The sequence below is a fragment of the Lissotriton helveticus genome, chromosome 1_2 (assembly GCF_964261635.1).
Source record: "Lissotriton helveticus chromosome 1_2, aLisHel1.1, whole genome shotgun sequence".
In the NCBI taxonomy this organism is placed as follows: domain Eukaryota; kingdom Metazoa; phylum Chordata; class Amphibia; order Caudata; family Salamandridae; genus Lissotriton; species Lissotriton helveticus.
The window spans coordinates 355,311,787-355,330,971 of NC_136058.1; the positions used below are offsets into that span (position 1 = coordinate 355,311,787).

The window sequence follows — 19,185 nt, forward strand, 5'->3', positions numbered from 1 at the left end:
CTAGGTAATAGGGCAATACAATTATCGCCGCTTTAGCGGGAAAAAGTCCCGCTAAGGCGGCGATAATGGCCCTTGGTAATATGCCCCTCAGTCCGGCAGTTCAGGCAGGACTGGACCTATTGGACTGCACTGCATATGGCTGGTATCTGTTTATTCTCACTGCGGGTGGAAAACGATGGATGGAAAGGTGGCCCGAGCGATCACCAGAGGCTCAAATAAATCCAAGCATTCTATCCATCACCTTGTTCTTTGGGTATCTGGACAAATAACAGATCAAAAATATCGGGAGACAGAAATATCAGAAAAAAATATCCTGATACACAAATATTGTGATGCACAAATATCATTGACAAGTATATAATTTTTGTAGGTAAGTAATATTGTTGTTAGTGATCTTGATGTATGCAATATCATGTTCAATAACATAGTTGTAAAAATATAGTTTTTTAATTTTTTGAATGTGTTTTAGTTGGTATATATTTTTTTTGTGTTACAATTGTTTATATTAAATATGTTTTTTAAATATAGCTTGTAATTCCAAGTGATTTAGATGTTTTTATTTCATTTTGTATTGTAATGTGTAGTGTTTTGGCGGGTTATTGAGTTTATAGGGAGGGAAGTGGACTACTTAATAATGAATTAATAAATACAATTTTATTTAATTATCTGATTGATATTTATTAGGTAAATTATGTAATAATTATTTATTTTCATTGTTTGTTATTTGCAGGTTGATAGGTTTGTAGGGGTATAGGGTGGAAATTAAATGATGTAATGCTTAATTAGATATTCATTGTTAATTAATTATTTCATTAATTTTAATTATGTGGCTGATGGAATGCCCATTTATTTTACTTATAGTTTAAGTGTGGCTACTTTGTTTTTGAGGGGTCTAGGGTGATGAGTCATTCAATTATTAATTAATGTATTATTAACTATCCTTTTTAAATTTCATTTTAAATGATGAAATATACAATTATTTTAAATATATTTCAGATGCGAGCGACTAGGTTTGTAAGGGTGAAGCCGTGGAATGTAATTAAGTAATACTTGTTAATTAATTGGTGACTATTTATTTATATACTTTTAAATAAGAAAATTATGGAAAAACTATGTTATGGTCTATTTTAGGCGTGGGATGCTAGGTTTGTTGAAGAAGTTAATTAACGAATAATTGGAAAACAACTATTAATTAATTGATAATTATCCTAATGAATAGTAATTATGTAAATTGATTTGTTATTTTTTTATCACACACACACACACATATATTTATGTTAATTAAACATTTTTGTTTTAAGAAAGTAATATTTTTTCTACATTCTTTGTGTTACTTATATATGTAATGTGTTTGAAATGAAGTACTTTCCCTACATTTGTGTAGGCTGCAATAGCAATAGAAAACCTCTTTACAATTTGACACTTTCTCTACTGGTGCACAGTTTGGAGTGGCAATAGAAAGTCACCCCTCGAAACTCCAACGCTTTCCATACTGTTTCACAGATTGGAGGGGATATTGTAAATGCTATCGCTCCAAAATCCAATGCTTTCCCTGCTGTTGTAGAGACTTGAGTTGGACTAATACATTTCACCCCTCAGAAGTCCATCAATTTTCGCCACTGTAGTAAAGTCTGGAGTTCGAATAGTAAATTTCACCCCTCCAACGTTGAACAATTTCCATAATATTGCGCTGAGTGGAATGGAAAGAGCACATTTCATCCCTCTGAAATCCAGCACTTTCCCTACTGTTGTGCAGATGTCCACCCAGAAGCAGCCACCCCTATGAGACAGCCAACCCCATGCTGCACACAGCCTTTTATCCAGGTCATGTGTCCCAGCATTCAACTCCCCACAGACTGCCTACCAGAAGCAGCCAATCCCATGCCGCGAACAGCCTCTGGTAATGCCTGCAGTTGACTACATGGCCTATCTTGAAGTGATGCTGTGCATCCAACTCCATGCAGGCAGGCAACCCCATGCTGCAAACAGCCTTTGGCATCAGCAGCGTAGGGTGAACCTTCGGACCCGGGTTATCCATCCCCTGGGGCAAAACAAATATAATAATGGGAGGGAGCATGCAGCCCCCTCTCCACCCCCAATAGACCTGGGAACCCAATCCCTGGGGCCAGGTGCAGTAAAAAGGGAAGGGGCCATATGGCCTCCCTCCCCAAGCCTTAGTTGGCCCTGGGATCCCCTCTCTCATGGGGCCAAATACAATTAAAAAAAGTGAAGGGGGCCACACAGCCTCCCTCCCAGACCCTTCTTGGGCTTCGAGGACTTCACCTCTGGGGCCAAAATCTAGGGAGTCAGGGCATGGAGCTCCCCACCCAGAGCCCTATTAGGCCCATTATTTAAAAACTTTGATAGAAAAATAGACATTTGATACAAGCTAATTCAGAGTGTTGCTGGTGTTGCAGGGTGCTCTAAACAGAAGCTTCTCTCCAACTAAACTTGGGAACTACTGAGAGTTATCTGCTTCTTTTTTGCATAATTTTAAGTGGCACTCTACTCAATGCATACACTGGAATTTTTTTGACTTATAGTGGTTGCTTCCTTATGTCTAGAAAAAGCTAAATCACTCTCAAGAGCTATAACAATAGCAAAATACATGTCAGGGGTTGCTTTTATTCTTTCAGCTTGAATGGTATTTTACCAATTCAAAGCTGTAATACTGTGCCTGGAGTGGTAAACTGCTTTTGTCATTTTACAGTTCGACACGGATGGCACTGTGCTAATCCTATGTTTAAAGACTTTGCTGTAGAAATGGCAAAATACTCTGTCCCTTTCTATCTTGGCATGGATGGCACTACGCTAATCCTATGCTTACAAACTTTGATGAAAAAGCAGACATTTGAGGTGAGCAAATTCCGAGTGTCACTGGTGTTGTAGGGTGCTCTATACAGAGACTGTTCTCCATCTAAACTTGGGAACCTGATTGCTTATTTTTTTCATAATGTATGCAGCACTCTATGCCTGCAAGGGTATTTCTGCTATGCTTCTGGCTAAGGCCCATATATCTAAACTGTTCATTTCTTACAGGGTCCTATTTTTTGAAATAACATTTCTAGTGTGAGCTTTTGCACATATTTAGATGCACAACAAATTTGGATTAGTTTATCTGCAAATACTTTGTTTACACATCTAGCTTGACACAACATTATGTACAAGGCCTCTTTGCGCACTATGTACAAATGTCATTCTATCTACATAGCCATAACATTGCTAATCTACAGGTACATAACAAGGTTTCTTTCTTTTATAAATAATTAGCATCCCAATAGATTAGCAGAGGAGGCGCTTCAGCTGACACTGAGGGTTCCTGCATAGTGAGACTTCTCCACACATGGGTCTGAAATCTCTGTGAGGGGGTGTCCAGTGTGTGACCAAAACTGGCTCTTACATTCTCTCCTGCCAGGCAATGGTGTTGGAGTGTTCCTTGGGGGATTCACACCAACACACACTCTAGGTACACCTATATTAGGGTTTTGCACAGTAGTAGTATGTCAGATTACTGTCATGTGTATATGCCTGCATATAAACACTGTTTTAGCACCATGGTAGAACTATATCTACTATTTACTCTTTTGGTGCTTGTAATCACATCCATCTGCTTCTGTCTACTGATTAGAGCAACCGGAATAACATTGGCTCAATACATATATTGAAAACGTCCAACTGTGTATTCTGCATACCTCTCTCTAAGCACAAGTAAGCATGAGTGACTGAGCAAAATGTTCTGATCTGTTTCCATGATCTGTGAGGGTTGTCATGTTCAGTTGTTGCCAGAAACCATTCGCTCTTTGGTAATAACAGGGGGGATTATGGTGGCACTGAGAGATAGCTGGTCCCTAGGCCAACATATCTTCCGGGGTGCCCGGATTCATTCTGGATACCTTGCCCAAAATCTATATTGTTCAACAATTGTGCATTTCAAAAAGATTAAATGAGATATAAATGCCATGGTGCCACCAACGCTGGTTGGGTTCTTATTCAACAGTCTGTCTAAGTGGTTCAGATGTGTTTTACACAGAGAGGCCTACTTACCTACAAACTGGAGACGTCCATGGTGGGAAGGAAAATCCGCCTCAGCTGAGTAGGTATACCCTATGTATTGACTGTAGGTTATTCAAGCTTGTAGGATAAAGTTGTCCCACATTGTGCTAAACCCTATCTCCATAAATTCATTTACTAAACTTCTTCTCTCTCCACAATGTCCGAACACTGAGATAACGGGGACAATAATGAAGTTCAAAAAGTCAGATTAATCATCACAGAAAATTGCAGACATGCGGGGCCCGATTCAAAAAAGTAATCTGAGACAAAATCCAAATTTTACTACTTTTGGTATTCACAAAAGACATTAAGAAGTAGTAAAATTAGGATTTTGTCCTAAGTTTGTTTTAAGTTTTGATCTTGAGACAAAATCCTAACCTAAGTTAAGCTTACATTAGGATTTTGTCTTAAGTTTGTCTTTCATTTTGGTCTTAAGACAAAATCCTAACTTAAGTTTAACTGGGTATCAAATGTATGCTGGTGGCCAGGGGGGGAGAGGTTGGGAGACGAGGGACTTTCCTGGTGGCGGGCAGGGCAAGGAAAATCAAAGCTGCTACCTTCCTCCTCATGTGATCTATATATGTTTTGTAAGCTATGTGAGAATCTGTCCAGTTAAGCTTGCTGCAGGCAATGTTTGATGCATTAAGAAAAGTATTATATCCAGTGCACCTAGGCTGACAGGCCCACAAAGAGACAAAAATAAAATCAGCCTATACACCGACCTCTAACAGACATGGCGTGCCTCTCTGGGATCAGTCTACTGGTGTAGAGAACCGCATTGCAATGAAACTGAAACTACACCCGCAGACAGGGGAAGAATCCAAAGGGGTTCTCAGCTATGCCATCTATGCGCTGACAAATCCACATGGTGTCTTTGAAGCAAGAGGCCGGGCTCAGCTTAATTGAAGAACCGATCTGGCTCAATGCTAATTCCGCTCCTGCGGGGGTCGCTTTGTTAGGTAATCTTTGTCTCCTCAAGGGGTGGTTGTGTCTCTGTGAATCCCATAGACGGTGCTCCTGTGCCTCTATAATGAGTGCACGTTTAGTAACAATGGGGTAACCCAGTAGCCCTCAGAACCTGGGCAGTCATATACAAAAATACAATCGGTTCTGTCGGGTAAGTATTTCCTCAATCAATTTGAACCAATCAAGAGACTATTCATAGAAAGACCAATCAATCAGAATAAAGACAAACATAGAACCATGTGGGGTATAACTAAGAGCTTTTATACATTGCATCAATAATAAATACCCAATTTACATTTGCAAGGCTGTCAAAAAACACATAGTGAAATGTAGCATGTGACAAGGTGACATTTGGTGCTCAGTGGTTTAGTGATGGTGCGTAATATATACAAAGTGATTGGGGGAGGGGGGAATGGAAAAATGGCCTGAAAAGTGAATATTTTAGTTAAGGCTGCGGACTGAATAAATGAGTTTCATCGCAGAACAACGCTGACTGAATCAACATACACGGATGGCCAAGGTATCGGATATGACCCCCACTTTGCCCTTTCTGAATTTAATTTAATTTTCAAAAATCGGAACAGAGGAGGTTAATTTAGATTCCTCTTCCCACACAGACCCAGATTTTTGAATGCGCCCGACTTTTGAAGTAGAAACCAGACAGTTCCTTATCATAACGGAAGGTGAGCAGGCCAAGATATATGAACCTCACTGTGCCCATGCTTAAATTAATTACAATGTAAAACAGGGGATGCTAATTGGATTCCTCTTTCCCCACAGAGCCGGTTCTTAAATGCGCTCTACTCACTGAAGTACAAACTCACCACATAATTGAATTTAGGTGAGTTTCCAGATAAATATTTTTATAAACCACGAATAGAGCTAGGGACAACGCAATAATCACTGCACCCATTTCCCCACAGCCTTACGTAGGAGGTTGTACTTGGTGAAGGATATCTCCAGCCACTGCCAGATACCAGCCCCACCTTCTAAAGAAATATCTATGTTGGGATAGTCTCCAAGCCCGCCTGGGCGTTCCTAGGTGAGTCGGTACCTATGTTTGTGCTATGTTAACAGCACCGCATAAACACAAACCTTACCATTAATTTTAATACCTACAGGATGTCCTTTCATTGTCCCAGTCCTGATGAAGACCCACACTGACTTTGCAGTAGTGCAGACTCTGGGTTGAAACGTCAACATACTATTTCTTGGATCAGTTGAAGGATTCTGCAATGAGACTCATTTATTTAGTCTGCTGCCTTACCTAAAATAATCACTTTTATGGCCATTTTTCAAATCCCCACCCCCCACCCCCCAATCACTTTGTAATGCAATTTATAAAAGCTCTTAGTAATACCCCACATAGTTCTATGTTTGTGTTTATTATGATTGATTGGTCATTCTATGAATAGTCTCTTGATTGGTTCAAATTGCTTGAAGAAATACTAAGCCGACAGAACCAATTGTATTTTTGTATATACTGAGTGCAACAGGTACCTGTCATGAACTGCCTTTAATGTTTTGGGTGCGTACAGTACGGCCCACCATTGCCATAAACTGAAGACACAGAGGCAAACCAGCCAGTGAGCCATCACGTGTTGCCTGGAAAAGAAAAGAAGGTAATTGTTCGCTGGGCGGAGCCCATGTTGATCAGGTGATGCCTTCCTTTGAAATTAAACTTGTGAGATCATAACCGCGTGACTTTTTTATTTTTATTCCAGCTCGCCACAGGCAAACAGTGTATACCATAGAAGGAAATTGGCTCTATATATACTACACCCAAATGAGGTGCACAACCACTCAGTAGGGACACTAGAAATTGGTCAAGTTTCAGAGGCATCTCTAAGATACCCTTAGTTGTGCATTTTACATATAATTCCACCCTGGCATCAGTGTAGGTTTAATGTGGTGAGAAGTTTGATACCAGGGGGCGTGGCTTGGCGCCCGGCGAGGACGGCGGCTCGAATGTGAGCGCTCCGGGTCGGAAGGGGTTTTCGCTCCACATTTCACATTCCCCCTGCCTGCAAAGCACATTTATGTGAACCGGAGACCAACGGCACAAGCGGGCTCCTGGAGGCGACACTTCACAAGCGGCGGAATGGATATTTTTGCTACTTTGTAGCGGACGCGGCTGTGGTATAGTCGCGTCCGCCATCTTAGATCCTGTCACCGTGAACTGCGGCGCTCCCGTTCGGGAAGCATGCGAACCTGCCACAGAGCCCCTCATGCCTACAACTACTCCTGGTGAGGTACTTTCTACATATTGGCACCACCGCTGTAGGACTTTCGTCCATGACACTTTTTTAAGTGACTTTCAGCAAAGTTTCACTCACATCGCAATGTCCTGGGCGGCCATTTTCAGCACCTGATGTCTATCTTATCTCAGGCTACCTGCATGCACACGTGGTTGCTGCCTACTCTTTCTTAAGAGTGTTCCATCTCCTCACACTTTTTTTTTTTTCTCTCAAAGGTATTTACAATTTGGAGCTGTTTTTATGCATTGCTTCTGCACGTTTTTCTCTACATGCTCTCCTTGCATCTATAATGCTCCTTTCCTGATGGACCTTTTCTACACCACAATGTGCCATTCTTCTATTCCTGAGCGCAGCGGCGTTTCTCTGCTTTCATCATCAATGAATTGAATCCTCCAGTGACTTGAGCGCTGCCCCATTCATCTGCCTATACCCTCGGCGTTCCTGAATTCTGCGCAGACTGCCTTCTTTTCCTTATTTTCACTTTTTGGAAATTTGGGTGTCCTCCTTTTGTCAAGGGCTCCTGCGCACACTTATAGCTGTCTGTAGGCTCGTAGTGACTACTACTACTGAACTTTATTTTTCCTCACCAATAACTCTTTTTATGGAAAGAAAGGCAATTTCTCGCACTCCTAAAACCCCACGCAGTGTATTCATTAAAAACTCCAAAGTTTTCTCTGCACTGGCACACCTCGAGGCTTCTCAAGCACTCGTCACTCAGATGTCGCAATCTAGCACGGAGCGGCCGGCCCAGCCTCCAGGGAAAGTCACGACGAAACGCCTTAAAAAAGCTCCTCCATCACCAACAGGATCCACTTCACTTGTCTCCATGGAGCTTTTGCTGGAGGAAATTCGTGCCCTCAGACCTTTCATGGAAGAGACTAACTCTAAGTTGCAGGTTCTTACCGATAACTGGTCCCAGATGGATGCCAGGGTGACAACAGTGGAACATTCTTTGACCTCTCTCCAAGAGTCGTCCTCCAAGGTCTCACACATGCAGTCTCAGATTTCCTCTCTTCAAAAGCAAGTCGAAGAATTGGAGAATCGAAATAGACGCAACAATCTGTGTCTCTACGGCCTGGCAGAAAATTGTGAAGGGACCGATCCCATCGCCTTCTTCACATCATTTTTACCAAAACTTCTTCATCTGCCTGAAGGTACTACGCTTAACATCCAGCGTGCATATAGGCTGGGCCGCCTTCCTTCTACTCCCTCTCCCTCTTCACGGCCGAGAGGTGTCATCATGTACTTCTTAGAATATACTGACCTTCTCAAAGTCATCTCAGCGGCTCGTGCCTCACCTCGCCTCCAGTGGTTAGGATCCAATCTCTTTTTTGCGCAAGATTATGCCAAAGCTACAGCCAGCCGTCGCAAAGCCTTTTTAGATATGCGACCAGAGCTTCGCGCTATTGGGGCCAGATACGGCCTTTTTCATCCTTGCCTGTTCAGAGTTACTCACAACAACAAGACCACGACCTACGAGGATCCTGTTCGTCTACGAAGTTTTTTGAATGCTGCACAGTCGTCTGACATGGACTTCTCTGGCTCCTCATCAGCTTTTCCTCCGCGAATCTTGTTTCATATGACTCTACTGTCGTATTCAAGTTACATGTTCCATGTTTGAAGTTCGCTGTTTTGTTGTTTGCCTTTCTTGAGCCTCCCAGCGTCTTCAATTTCTATGTCCCTTTTTGACTCCTTCCTATCTCTCTTACATCCCTGTTGGATGGACAAGTAATTTTCATTAGTGTCTTTTCTATACTTTCTCATTACGCGTCATTGTTTTGTTTCCTTCTCCTCTTGTTCACGTTAATCCTTCTTTTGTCTTTTCTTCCTTGCAGGTTCCACGACTTGTATTGCGTTCACCCCTCGACTTGTTGGTTCGCTTACATTGGATGCTCTGCCTCCTCCAGCTGGCGCTCCCCCCTCACTCCTCTCTCCTCGTCTCCTCTCCTTGGTGTTCATCCCTCCTCCTTTTTTGCCCTTCGTAAGTATGTTTTCCCTTCTTTCCTTGATGGTCGATTTCCTTTTTGTACCTTTTTCTCTCCTATCTACAATAGTTTCCCTTGTTCCACAGGTGTCTTCTTCTCTTGTTTTTCGTAAATTCTTCTGTTATAACCTTCTTCCACTCACTTTCTTCATTCTCTGGCCTATCTTCTTACTCTTCTTAAGTCAGCGGTTCTTTACTCTTCCTTTTCTACTCTCTCTTTCTTCCCTTCATTCTTCCCTTCAACCTTATCTTATAATGATTTTTATAGATTTTCAAATTCCTCTGGACTTTTCTTCCCCTCTGGGTTCATCTCACATCTTTTTTCTTCTTGTTGATATTTTCCTTTTTATTCTTATGACATGTCTTTGAAAGTACTTACTTGGAATGTTAAAGGCATTAATTCTCCCATCAAAAGACAGAGAATCCTATCTCACCTTGCACAATTGAATGTAGATATTGCTTTTTTACAAGAAACCCACCTATCTGCTGAAGAATCTGTTAAACTGAAAAGGAATTGGGTGGGCGATGTTTACTACTCTCCTGGGGATGGTAAACGCAATGGTGTGGCCATTCTATGTCATAAAGCTCTTAATCACTCCGTGCTCGCTCAGGAATCGGATGCTGATGGCCGTTGGACATATGCTAGGCTTTCTGTCAAGAATGTTCCAATTTCTCTTCTAAATGTTTATGCACCTACTGCCGGTGATCCTACTTTTTGGCATTCATTTTCTCAGCACATTACCAGATTTATTGATGACAATTTCATTTTAGCATTTTCTTCAAACCATCTCCCAGCACAAGCTCACTGACGCCTGGCGTCTATGTAACCCACAACTTCAAGAATTTACTTTTTATTCTCCGTGCCACACTCCCAATCCAGGATTGATTACATTTTCGTATCCCACAACATTGTTCAAACTCTCACCCATGCTGAAATTGGCCCAATTTTACTTTCTGACCACGCCCCAACTTTCGTTCAATTGGACATTTTACCCAAATCAGTTGGTCCTAAACGTTGGCGCTTTAACAACTCTCTTCTCTTAGACCCTAAATTTACCGCCTCCTTCATTACTTTCTCAGACGAATTTTTCTCCTTGAATGATGATTCGCCTGTCCCCAAGCATACCATTTGGGATGCCTTCAAGGCGGCAGCGAGAGACTTTATAATTGGCTTTGTTGCAAAAAAACGGAAAGCTGCTCGCAACTTCACAAAGGCTATCCTTCTGGACATTAAGAAATTGGAGCATTCTTATTTTACTTCTCGTTCGCAGGAAAGTCTAAACGCCTTGATTAATGCTAAAATGAAATTTAACAAAAAATCCACGGACGATGCATCCTTGTATCTATTGAAATCAAGTGCCAAGTTCTATGGAGGCAAAAATAAGGCAGGTAAAATTTTGGCTAATTATTTAAAAGTTAAACAAAATAAGTTGAATATCGAATCAGTCTATGACGCTACCTCCACTCTCAAGCACACAGATGCAGACATCCTCACTGAATTTTCCACCTTTTACAAAACCCTATACTCTTCTGAAACCCAGGCCTCTTCCCAATCCTTAGATAATTTCTTTTCTACTATTCAAAAACCAGCCCACTTTCCACTCGACCTCTCTCACTTAGAGCTTGATATATCCCAACAAGAATTGCTCAAGGCACTTCAATCTCTCCAAAAAGATAAGGCTCCGGGCCCAGACGGCTTCACTGTAGAATTTTTTTTTCACTTTTCAAAGCTTCTTCTCCCAAAACTTCATTCCCTCATTAGCACTTTCCTCACCTTGGGTTCCTCATCAGGCTCTTTTTCAGATGCGCACATTTGCCTCATACACAAGGAGGGGAAGGATCCTCAACACTAAAAAAACTACAGGCCAATCTCTTTGGTCAATATTGACTATAAAATCTTTGCGAAGTCTCTTGCGGCTCGTCTCGATCTTCTTCTCCCAGACCTTTTGGGCGAAGAACAATCGGGCTTTGTTAAAGGTCGCTTCATCACTGACAACACCAGACTCCTCTTCAATATTCTCTCTAAATCTCGCCTTTTGCCTTCTCCCCTCGCAGCTATTGCCCTAGATGCTGAAAAGGCGTTTGATAGGGTTGAATGGGCCTATCTTTTTCATACCCTCCGTTGGTTTGGCTTCGGACCTGTTTTCATATCTCTAATTTCACTACTTTATTCGAACCCACGTGCAGCGGTTTGTGCCAATGGTCAAGTATCCTCTTTTTTCGATTTGAAAAGAGGCGTTCGTCAAGGATGCCCCTTGTCTCCCTTCCTTTTTAATTTGGCCCTAGAACCTTTTCTTTCCAAGCTCCGTCAGAACCTATCCATCCAAGGTTTCCACCTCTCAGACTCCCACATCAAATTAGCCGCATACGCAGATGATATCCTTCTCTTTGTTTCCAACCCCACTGTCTCAATTCCTGCCTTCCTTAATGAAGTCCGTGCCTATTCCCAAATATCTGGCTATAAACTTAATAACGATAAATGTGAGATCCTCCCTTTAACTAAATTTACATTTAAACCTGATTTTGCAGCCTCTAACTTCACATGGAAACCCTCTAACATTACATATCTTGGGATGCACATCACCCCCACCATCCCAGATACTATTTCACTCTGTATGTCCAAATGCATCCAAAAATTGGCAGATCTCACATCCAAATGGCATCCTCTTTATTTATCCTGGTGGGGTCGTCTTGATACCATTAAAATGATGTTGTCTTCCATTGTCCTATACACTCTCTCTAACATTCCAGTCCCCATCCCCTCTAAATTTTTCAAAAATATAAATTCTACCCTAACGTCCTTTCTTTGGAATAAAAAGAAACCCCGAATGTCTCTAGTCCGTCTGATCCGTCCTAAATCAGAAGGTGGGGTTAATTTTCCTGATTTTCCTGCTTACCATAAAGCATTCCAACTGCGACAAGCCTCTTTTTGGTTACAGGACCCTGGCACCCCTTGTCCTTTATGGACTAAATTTGAACGTCTTCTTCTCTCCCCTTTTTCCTTTGCCGAATATCTTTCCTTCTCCCGTAAACCCGTTTCTATCTCCACTCCTATTCATAAATTTACTGCCAAATTGCTTCTATCTTCTTCTCATTCTCCTCCCACAACCACTGCTGCCTTTCTTTCCTCCCCCATCTGGCATAACACTTCCTTACTCATTCGAAATAGACCCTTTTTTTGGAAAACATGGCACACCAGAGGTTTACAGTGGATTTCTCAACTCTTCTCTGGCTCCTCTTTCTTACCTTTTCATACTCTCCGCTCCCTTTATAACTTACCCGCCTCCTCTGCTCGCAATTACCAAGTGCTTAAGGATACAGTCCTAATACAATACAATTGCCTTTCTCAGTTATGTCCCCCCCCTGCTTCCTCCACTCTCCCTTCCTCACTTCACTCCTTTCTACGCACCACGCCAAAAGCTGCTGCTATCTACAAGTACCTACACACCGGCGAGTCTCCCAGACTTAAATCCAAAGTGGAGGAGTGCTGGGAGCATGATTTGTCTGTAGCTTGGTCAGTTTCCTTTTGGGATAAAATCTGGACCAAAATTCGTAAATCCTCGAGAACAGCAACCCTTACACAGACTTTGTTTTTTATTTACAATAGACTTCTCCTCACACCCAATGATCTCCACAAACGCTTCCCTAACACCCCCCACACATGCTGGTCCTGTTCCTCCCCACAAGCCACTTTATTTCACATGTTATTTTTATGCACTCATGTTCACAGTTTTTGGTTACAGGTTTGGGCTCAAATTAACTTGATTTTCCATACATGTATTCCCTTTTCTCACACACACATTTTCATGGGCAGCCTTTCCCCTTGCTGGAATAACGTTGACCTAAAGCCTCAGATTGTAGATTTGCTATTGGCCGCCGCCTTTCAACAAATAACAGTTAACTGGAAAGTCTTCTCCAATATTTCCTTCAAGGCGTGGTGGTTCAATGTCTGCCATAATCATAGGCTTGACACTGCTTATGTTTTTCCAGCATGTATGGTTACAAAACGCATGGACTTATGACTACCTGTTACTCTTTATTTGGACTCATGTACTAAACGCTTGTATCACCCTTCACCTTCGCAGCAAGAAGTTCTCAAACCTCCTTAACTGCCCGATGCATTCCGTTTTTTCTTCATTGTATCATTTTCTTTTTTTATTCCTCTCAAATGTTTTTTCTGCTTCTCATGTTCAGTACCTAACATATTTTCCCTTTCCCTTTTCCTTTTTCTTTTATCTACTACCCAGATTTCCCCTCCTACAATATTTGCTATGTATGATTGTTTTATTCTGCTAAGAGTCTTCACATTATTATTCCAATGTATTTTGTTTTGACACCTGGATTTTCTTTTGTCTTTATCGAATAAAAATTTTCTTGAACTTAAAAAAAAAAAAGAAGTTTGATACCAAATTTCCCAGTTTTCAGTGTAGCCATTATGATGCTGTGGAGTTCGTAATGACAAAGTCCCAGCACCATATACTATTAATGGAAGCACTGCACTTACAAAGCCCAAGAATGGTCTTGGGCACTCTAAGGGTACAGGGCTCATGCACCTGTACCCTCACCACTGGTATAGTGCACCCAGCTAGAGTGGCGACTAACCTAAACCAGGGCAGTGGGTGGTTGGCAGGGCACACAGGGCTGTGTGCCCTGTTGACTCTTCACTTTGCTCTTCAACATGACACACAGCCTGAAAAGGCAGTGTTTGTGTGTGAAAAGGTGCAGAGCCTCTAAGGGTGGAACAATAAGTGCTGCAGCCCTTATCGGTCTTCCCTGGTCACAGTGCCCTGGGTACCTGTGGTACCATTTACCCGGGGCCTACCTGTGGCAAGGGATGCCAATTGGGTTAGTTTTGGGGAAAGAACACAGGCCCTGGGAACCTAATTGGCAGGGACTCAGGGCACACAAAGTTAAAGTGCATAAGTAGTCTGGCAAAAAGTGGGTGGGTTACTGCACCAGAAACCCACAGCATTGGTGAGTGCCGAGCGTGGCTAAGTAAATTGACTGGGAAACTACCGACAGCCGCAGGATAAGTGCCTGAAACGCTTTTGTTTTTAATTATTCTAACACCTTCATGCACAATCATAGATTGGAGGAGCTGCAAATGGTTGACTAATTCATTTTAGTACAGTAATGCTGCCCACCACACTAAAACACATTAGTCTAACGCCTGATGGGTGGTACTTGGCAGAGCTAGCATTCTGCACTTACTTGGTTCTTTTACAGCATTGGTCGTCTCCTCGGGACGACTGCTCCCCAGCGGCTGCACTTGGCCTTCCGATTTGCCATCGCTCGTTCCTCCATCAGAAAGAATCACTGTGGTAACTGAAGAAAGCGCAATAGATTAGGGCCTTGTTCTTGACAGTACTTACAATGTGCTCCTAGCGCAGGGCTTTACGAAGCTTTGAAAATAATGTAAAACAAACCTTCATCAAAAAGCTGGTTGTTTTTATTATTTGGAATTTCTTTCCTGTAGAAAATACTTTTTTTAGTTAGACTATAGAGAGCCCCGCCAAGAAAACAGTATTTATTGTGAAAGCTGTGTACTGTAAATTTGAAAACAGACATTCACAGTGTTATAGAACTAAACTAAGAATTGCACCACATTCCAGAATGAATATTGAGACTGTTTGGGCAGATTTGAGAATTGCATGAAGGTGAAAATACAAAACATGAACAAAATGCAGCCTTTCACTAAGTTTACAACAAGGGCGCGGTGAAAACACTGAATTATCCGACGGAGAAAAGACAGATGGCGGCTGCACGCGTGAACGCAAGCTTGAGGACAGCTAAAGCCTCTGGTAGCACTCTGAAAACCCCCTTACTAAAAGTCGAGCAGCAGCGCATGTGCTGCTCTAGGCTCGACCTAAAAACCGTGAGTGTAGGAAGTATTCAGGACCACGCCCCAACACAAACAACAAACAGTTGCAATGCAATTGGTCTCGCATTTGTGAAAGTCAGAGCTATTGGAATTGTAAATGGTATTGTTTTTAGGTCTCGCACAGGCAGTGCATGCACTGGCTCTCCGATGCATTAAGTAATTAGTAATACCAGCGAAACTCCACACATTGCTTTTCTTTTTGTTTATTTGCTTGCCATTGGTCCAATCTGGCATTGCTTTCCTTACCCCGCTCATTGTTAGCTAGTCACTTCCGTTTTCTTTTGTTTCTGCAGGAGGCAGCATCAACCAACTACAGTAGACATACACTGAAGGGCGATATCATTCGATGTAGGGACTACTTTTTGTTTGGTAGGTCTCGCATAGGGATCACCGAGAGCCGCATGGACATCTGCTGCCCAAGTGCGCTGAACACCTGCAGCCCGACCACGTCCGAGCCGCAGCCCCTGGGCCATCTGTTACTGCCCTGGCTGCACCACTCGCTTTCATTAGATGGTAGAAAGCACTATTTCATTCACGTCTTGCCGAAGCAAGCAATGACAGAGCGCAAAGCAATGGTGCCCTCCTACTTCTACTTTAATAATGGCTTCCACTTATTTAAAGTGCAGCCCAAAGTACTCCCAACTCCTGAGATGCAGGTTTCAACAATTGCAGCCATGGGTGTGTGTATTTGCATCACGCCATGCAGACTTTCACTTTCACAACAGCTGGCACTCCATACAGCGCTCATATCCCGCTCTGGGAGTGCTGTGTGGGGCAGCAGCTATTCTTAAAGTGAAAGTGGGCATGGCACCTGCAAATACAAACAAGCGGTCGCCAAAACAACAGGAGCAAAAAACAACTGAACACCAGCTTTGTCAATGCTGGCTGTTTGTTTGTATTTGCAGTGCGCCATACACACTTTCACTTTAAGAACAGCTGTCCCTCCCACACAGCACGCACATTACAAATGAAATTGCGCATGATGTGCTGCAAATTTAAACAGGTGACCGCCATTGCCTGCTTAACAGACAGGGACCAAAAAACATGGAACTTCAGCAGTGGCTGCACCTAGTTTCATTTGCTTTTTATGCATTTTCTTTATTTGGCATCCCGCTTTTCATTTCCTTTTTCTACGATTGGCTGCGTATGCTGAAGGTCGTAGCCTCCTTCCATAATGCCAGCATGCCGTCAGAGCAATTAGACTGCTATGAGTTTGCTCAGATTCACGGGATGTTAAGACCTCGCTGGGACTCAAATCTGTATTCTGCAGCCGTGCTTTCTGCCCTCCCCCCTCCCCACCCATCCCCTGAGTTACGCTGTCCTTGTACTTTAAAGTTTAGTTTCCAGGTGGGCATGAGACATTTTAGTCCTTCCACTTTCCCTTTTTAAGCATGTTGGGTCTTCAGGGCCTGGGGGCGTCTATGTGCCTTTCTTATTTTCTTCATTAGCCTAATTTTATCATGCTCCCCCACCCGCCCCCATCGCTGCCATGTGTCATCACAGCTTGTAACACTGTTAACAAGCCATAACACACACATTCCAGAGCCCCACGCCACTCTGGTGGTCCGCAAAAGCCTCTACACATTACATTTCCCTACCATCGCTGTGCTCTCCAGCCTCTTTCCATTTTTCAGCAGCAGGCAGAGAAAATGTCAAAACGATGCAGTCTGTGTGCTGCTGCCAGTCATCCAATCATGCAGATGCCGTTTGGAAGGTTGTATGATTAAGTGAAGAAGCCCTATGACAAAAAAAAGAACACAAATTTGCCCATGCAATAGGTCTCACATTTACTAGAGTTTGAGCTATTGGCAGATTATATTGCCTTTTATTAATGTGTTGGTCTTTAAAACAAATAAATAAAAGGCATTGTCATTTACAATGCCAATAGTTTAAACTCTTGTTGCATATGCAAGACCTATTGCATTGTAAATGCTTGTTTAATTTTGTTTTTGTTTGTATTGTAGTGGATGTATGTTGTTTTAGTGGAAAATATGTAGTTACATTGGAATTGTTAGTTGTGGAGTGGAATTGTGTAGTATATTGGAAATATGTGGTATGGTGAACAGATTGGGGTGAAAGCCGTATAAAATGCAAAGTAAGATTGAGAGTGATAGGTAGTTTGTGTGTGAAGTGGTGGATGAACTGCTGATAAAGGACTTGAAAGAGAGAAAGTAGGGGAGTTATTGTTATAGATGCATAAAGAGGCTGCACTTGTGCATGCACAAGACACCAAAAGAAGTGGAAGAGTGTATGTTTGTGGTTTGGATTTTTTTAAATGTTATGATAAAGAAACTGTGCTGAAAGACCTGAGCTGAAGCAATGTGAGAAGTGCTGGAATAGTGCATTTGTGTGCAATGGAATTATGTGGTTAGTAACTATGTGGTATGAAGTATAGTGGACTTATGTGTAGTGGTCTTGTGTGTCGTGTAGTGGCATGTATTGAATGGAAATATTGACTCGAAATTTGCTTCAAGCGCGTATGCACCCGTGGCAGGAGAAGCAGAGGATAAGATTCTGAACACCATTTTCCTAACTTTTAGGTGATCAAACAGTAATATGATGTGATGTCTGTTTTATTTGGGTCAGTACTCTGAGATTGCATTTCTTTTCTAGCTCGCTCTTCTGTGTGCTTCTCCCTGCTAAATATCTGCCCCATGCTCTCTCCATCGTTTACTGCTTGCTCTTGTGTGCGCTTTTCCACTTCCTCCATGTTGCTATCTTCCTTGTGCTGCTTTCCCGTTATTTCTCCCTCTAGCGCACTCTCCATTGCTTTCCCTTCCCACCCACACCCTTGTTGCTTCCCCCTCTCTCCTCTGTTGCCCCAACCTCTTTTTACATTATATTTTTAGAGATGTTAGCTGCTGCAGTTTGCTGCTAGGCAGCTCCGAAATTAACTGGTACTGTGCTAACAATTTTTTTAAAATTTACTGAACCAAGTGGCACCTGCCTTCTGGGATCGATACATTTATTTAATAAAAAGAGAAAATGCTGCTAGCATCATTGCATTGGCACACAAATATGTCCTCATGAGTCGGCACACCAACGTAATGAGGTTGGTTACATTTTCACCTCGTTATCATTCTTTTACCAAAAACATTTTGCTTTAAAGGCCAATGGGTAAAAAAGGCGAGACCTCTTGGCCTTGCAAATGCTTATTTAGTACAGGAAAGGGTTCCCGATCTCCAGAAGCGTAACAGTGCCACACTGTTGGTAGAAGTTTGCTGGAAAATTGCTGATAAAAGAGAAATTAACTCAGAAACGCAAGGGAGGGCTGAATCGAGTTGTGTGAAGGAGCAGAGAAGCTGTCATCATGACACAGGAAGGATGAGAGGTATTGGTAGGTTTTCTTTTCAAATGTTCCTTCCTTTCCCAACCCCTCACAGAAATTTGAAAATATTTAGTCAGATTTTCTCATGTTTTACCTGTAAGGCTTGCAGCATGCCTCAGGAGACACACAACAACAACCACACAAACCATACACAACCATACACACACACAACCACACACACACAACCACACACACACAACCACACACACAACCACACACTCAAACACACCAAGCATTGGCATAGGCAATAGGTTTCGTCTTCGGGACCTTATAAGTGTTTAGCCACGCAACAGTTGATGTGGTTGCACAAAGGATATTATGCTGCGTAATAAAATATTAGAAGGTCACAAAAGTGAGAACTATTGGCTATGCCAATGCTTGGTGTGGTTGTGTGTGTGGTTGTGTGTGTAGTTCGTGCTATATAAAAAACAAACAAAAAAAAGAACAATTGCAATGCAATAGGTCTCACATTACTGAATCTTTGAGCTGCTAGTGTTGCATTATTATTAGCAATGCCAACAGCTCAAACTTTTATTATGCGAGACCTATTGCATTGCAAATACTTCTTCATTGTTGGCGGCTGCACTGCTGTGCTGAAGCGGTTTTATGTGGAAGAAACTTGCACTGCTGCTGAACTGTAGTGGTTTACATGAGGGAAGCTGGCACTACTGCTGGGAATAGTTTGGATGAAGGTGCATTGGCAAAACATGATGGC

The 19,185-nt window shown here is 42.3% G+C and overlaps 1 protein-coding gene across 1 annotated transcript in view; it reads right to left on the reverse strand.

Moving 5' to 3' along the window:
* The window catches only part of LOC144807915 (uncharacterized), a 274,167-nt gene extending 257,333 nt beyond the window's left edge, over positions 1 to 16,834 (reverse strand). Inside the window, exons 1-2 of the mRNA XM_078673506.1 lie at positions 16,741 to 16,834; positions 14,473 to 14,586 (exon numbers count right to left, since the gene is read on the reverse strand). The gene's annotated coding sequence lies outside the window, so the exon portion shown is untranslated. The remainder of the gene's footprint in view (positions 1 to 14,472; positions 14,587 to 16,740) is intronic.
* Positions 16,835 to 19,185: the final 2,351 nt, after the last annotated feature.